Below are 5632 nucleotides of genomic sequence, written 5' to 3'. Positions count from 1 at the left end.
GGTTGTGTCCCAATTCAGGGGCTGCATCCTTCGAAGGCTGTATTTGAAGGCCAATTGCGTCATTGCAGTGCGACAAAGACTGTCCCAATTGAAAAGAGCCTTCCAATGCGGCCTAGCTTCAGTGTTGCCAAGTCCGTGGTTTTCCCACCAAAGTGGGCTACTTTTGAGTTGTTGCCGTGGGTACAAATTATTTCCGCAGGTTGATTTCCACCCCCGTAAGTACGATGTTGGCGCTCATACATCCCAAAACGCACAAATCCAGTGGAGAATTCGGCTGTTCTATGGAGAAAATCGCAGTGGGAGTTTTGGACTACTTTTGCTGTAGTACCTGGCAAACCTATCCCCGCAAAACGCAAAGGATAGAACGGATTCTTTGCAGCCTAGCCCATCCCACTGCCAAGAAATACAAATGTAAATGTAAGTATTGTGTTTAAATTTACTCAAATAATCAAAAAAATCAAAAAACTCAGCCAGTGTGGATTGGAGGTAACGATCCATTTGTAGTATTTCCACTAGGTTCTTGTGTATTAGCCCTTATCTAGTAGATAAGGCAATAAATAGTCTGTCATGCAAGCTGTGTTGTTTTAACCAAATTTGAGAATCTAGAAATATGATTTCTGGAGAATTTTGTATGTATGTACAGTTGCATCATTTTTTTTTTAATTTTCTTAAGATTGCACCCCTGCCTTGCAGGTAAAAAAGGGACAAATTTAAAAAGATACAAATTATGCAAGTTCATTGACACATCATTGCTGAAATGTATTGCTGTTGTGTTTGTTGTTTTTCACAGGAATGTTTATTTTCTCTGCCTTAGGATTGCAAGTATCCTGGGACAGGTGAGGGAGTGGGAAACTTGGCCATGTTTGTCCTCATGAATGAGGTGTTGGGACAGGCATTCTAACCCCCCTGTCGTCATTGCCTCCACCCCTGAGGAAACAACAGAGCCAAGTTCAGCAGTGGATGACCAGGATGAGGAGGAGCTCGCACCAGCCAAGAGGAAGCGAGACAGAGAGTCATCATCTGGGATCAGCTCATATTTCAACTGTCTACCAACAGGTTTGAAGTGCTGACTCAGTCGAAGGCTGGCTTTTATTCATGTTTTCAGAAAGAGTGATGAATACATTTAATTAACTCACATCCTCAAATCAAACCAAAAAATATATTTGAACTGTTCTATGAGCTGAACTCTGCAGGACAGCGGCCCCCCAGGACCAACGGTGCCTATCCTGGATCTCTAGAACTTCACATTTAAACTCAAATGCAGAGTAAATGTATTTTGTTACATTATTTGTAATGTTTAGCAACTGTGACAGCTGCTGTTGAAGAGTAGCAGTAACATTTATGCTGGACTTAAGTTTAACTGCATAAGAACAAAACAACTAAAGATGTTCACTTCGGCCCATTTATGTAAAGAATATATAAAATTGCATGTTGGTAACATATTAGTCAACATTTAAACCTTTATTGAATTTTTTATTTTTATCATTAGATAAATTCGATTACTAGAGTAAATTGAAACCAATGCTTATATTTAAAAGAGTAATCCGGCATTCTCTTAAAAAAATCTGACGCCGCAACGCGCAATGAATGCTGGGGTAGGTAAGGCTGCGAAGCATCCAGGCCGTATTTTGGAGCCTTCGAAAGACCTTTGAATTGGGACAGCCTTTGTGGCGCCGTGCGGCCGCAATCCGCTATACCTTCCACTGTAAAAAGACGGCTCTTAATTATACTTACAGTATAATTACCTCTTAATTAAAAATACTTACAGTATAATTACCCCTTAACGAAAAATACTTACAGTATAATTACCCCTTAATTAAAAAATACTTACAGTATAATTACCCCTTAATTAAAAATACTTACAGTATAATTACCCCTTAACTAAAAAATACTTACAGTATAATTACCCCTTAATTAAAAAATACTTACAGTATAATTACCCCTTAATTAAAAATACTTACAGTATAATTACCCCTTAATTAAAAATACTTACAGTATAATTACCCCTTAATTAAAAATACTTACAGTATAATTTCCCCTTAATTAAAAATACTTACAGTATAATTACCCCTTCATTAAAGAATACTAACAGTATAATTACCCCTTAATTAAAAATACTTACAGTATAATTACCCCTTAATTAAAATACTTACAGTATAATTACCCCTTAATTAAAAATACTTACAGTATAATTACCCCTTAATTAAAAAATACTTACAGTATAATTACCCCTTAATTAAAATACTTACAGTATAATTACCCCTTAATTAAAATACTTACAGTATAATTACCCCTTAATTAAAGAATACTTAAAGTAAAATTACCCCTTAATTAAAAAATACTTACAGTATAATTACCCCTTAATTAAAAAATACTTACAGTATAATTACCCCTTAATTAAAAAATACTTACAGTATAATTACCCCTTAATTAAAATACCCCTTAATTAAAATACTTACAGTATAATTACCCCTTAATTAAAAATACTTACAGTATAATTACCCCTTAATTAAAAAATACTTACAGTATAATTACCCCTTAATTAAAGAATACTTACAGTATAATTACCCCTTAATTAAAATACTTACAGTATAATTACCCCTTAATTAAAATACTTACAGTATAATTACCCCTTAATTAAACATACTTACAGTATAATTACCCCTTAATTAAATAATACTTTCAGTATAAATACCCCTTAATTAAAAAATACTTACAGTATAATTACCCCTTAATTAAACATACTTACAGTATAATTACCCCTTAATTAAACATACTTACAGTATAATTACCTCTTAATTAAACATACTTACAGTATAATTACCCCTTAATTAAAAATACTTACAGTATAATTATCCCTTAATTAAAATTTCTTACAGTATAATTACCCCTTAATTAAAAAATACTTACAGTATAATTACCTCTTAATTAAACATACTTACAGTATAGTTACCCCTTAATTAAAAATTCTTATAGTATAATTACCCCTTAATTAAAAATACTTACAGTATAATTACCCCTTAATTAAAGAATACTTACAGTATAATTACCCCTTAATTAAAAATACTTACAGTATAATTACCCCTTATTTAAAGAATACTTACAGTATAATTACCCCTTAATTAAAGAATACTTACAGTATAATTACCCCTTAATTAAAATACTTACAGTATAATTACCTCTTAATTAAACATACTTACAGTATAATTACCCCTTAATTAAATAATACTTTCAGTATAATTACCCCTTTATTAAAGAATACTTACAGTATAATTACCCCTTAATTAAAGAATACTTACAGTATAATTACCCCTTAATTAAAAATACTTACAGTATAATTACCCCTTAATTAAAAATACTTACAGAATAATTACCCCTTAAGTAAAACATACTTACAGTATAATTACCCCTTAATTAAAGAATACTTACAGTATAATTACCCCTTAATTAAAAATACTTACAGTATAATTACCCCTTAATTAAAAATACTTACAGAATAATTACCCCTTAAGTAAAACATACTTACAGTATAATTACCCCTTAATTAAAAAATACTTACAGTATAATTACCCCTTAATTAAAAATTCTTACAGTATAATTACCCCTTAATTAAAAAATACTTACAGTATAATTACCCCTTAATTAAAATACTTACAGTATAATTACCCCTTAATTAAAATACTTACAGTATAATTACCCCTTAATTAAACAATACTTACAGTATAATTACCCCTTAATTAAAAATTCTTACAGTATAATTACCTCTTAATTAAACATACTTACAGTATAATTACCCCTTAATTAAATAATACTTTCAGTATAATTACCCCTTAATTAAAGAATACTTACAGTATAGTTACCCCTTAATTAAAAATACTTACAGTATAATTACCCCTTAATTAAAAATACTTACAGAATAATTACCCCTTAAGTAAAACATACTTACAGTATAATTACCCCTTAATTAAAGAATACTTACAGTATAATTACCCCTTAATTAAAAATACTTACAGTATAATTACCCCTTAATTAAAAATACTTACAGAATAATTACCCCTTAAGTAAAACATACTTACAGTATAATTACCCCTTAATTAAAGAATACTTACAGTATAATTGTCACAGAAATGCCAGGCTCCCACGTCACGGTATCCCAATGCACACCCTCTCCTGAGTTTTGATCACCTCCACCTTCACCTCATCGGCACTAGCACTTAAGCACCACAGTCACAGTCACTCATTGTCCGGTACTCATTCCAAACTACAAACAACGGACTCGCCTCGCTACTCTGACTTAGTCTCCAGCGATTCTCCTGTATCTCCTTCGTCTCCATCGTCCAGTGTCTCCAAGTATCCCGATCTCCATCATCCTGTGGCTAAGCATTCCTCGTTCTCCAGTGTCTGTCTCCCTGAGTCTCCACGCTTCTCTCACCTGCCTGTTATCATCCCAAGACCACTCTCTGCACTGATCTCCACTCTGCTCACTCAACTGGTTCGCTCAATAAACATCTCATATAACACCTTTGTCTCCGCAGTTCTGTACCATAACAATAATTACCCCTTAATTAAAAAATACTTACAGTATAAATAATTTGTTAATTTTCCTGAAAGTTATCCCTTTATTCTCTGAATATTACATATTGTTCCCATATACTTACTTTATAGTTACACTATAATTACCGAAAGTTATGCTGTAAATTCACTTTAATTATGCAGTACTTTCCGGGCCGGGATCTAAAGCGTTACCAAAAAGGTTGTGAAGAGAAAAAGTTTGAAGTATCACTGAAATTAAATGGAAGAATGTTTTTTTTTTAACTCCAGTGAAGGACATTTACCTGTGTTATGTTGACTGTGAGTTTGCCTCATATCAAGAGTGAGTGACGTCACTAGTGAAATAATGTAGACGTTCTCTGTGCTACTGATTTCATGATTAAAACGTTGTGTGTGTGTTTCTGCTGTTTGTCTTTTCTTTGCATATGTCTATTGTTGGCCATTGTGTGCATTTATCACGTATGACACAGAATCAAACATGAAGAGAAATTGTGCTAATGGAGACACAGAGTGTGTCTTAAATATTGTGTTAGGGATGCAGAAACCTGCTATCGGTCACTGACAGTATCAATGATGAAAGAACATGAAAACAAATGATAAGAATAGAAAATACAAATGTTGAGGTGGATTTTTCCTGTGAAGCTTCTGTGGAAATATAATTTACATACAGATCCTTCCCTCATATTCAAATGAACATGTTTCCAAAGAACTACAGCAACAATGACCAACAGAGAAAAGATGTGTTAACAAGTAGATGAGGAAGAAACATGTTTTTTTTTTAGAGAAATAACCAAATGATGTGGTGCGCTGAATGAGGGATGAGAGCAGATATAATAATCACGTAGTTTAAAGCTGCAGACAGAAACATCAGACTCAGGACAGAAACACACAACCTCTAAAGTAAGAACAACTCACATGTTCATTCTTCACACACAATTAGACTTTGAGATGTTCATATTGTCTGAATGATTATGTGTTTCATTAATGCTGCTGTTAAGAAACTGAAACGGTCATATTTTACTCCTAAATGAATCAGTGAATGTTTGATTTCTGAGTTTTTCAATGTGTTTCTTCCTCAGAA

Source organism: Pseudorasbora parva, chromosome 1, assembly GCF_024679245.1.
Source record: "Pseudorasbora parva isolate DD20220531a chromosome 1, ASM2467924v1, whole genome shotgun sequence".
Classification (NCBI taxonomy): Eukaryota; Metazoa; Chordata; class Actinopteri; order Cypriniformes; family Gobionidae; genus Pseudorasbora; species Pseudorasbora parva.
Note: the sequence above shows the minus strand (reverse complement) of the source record.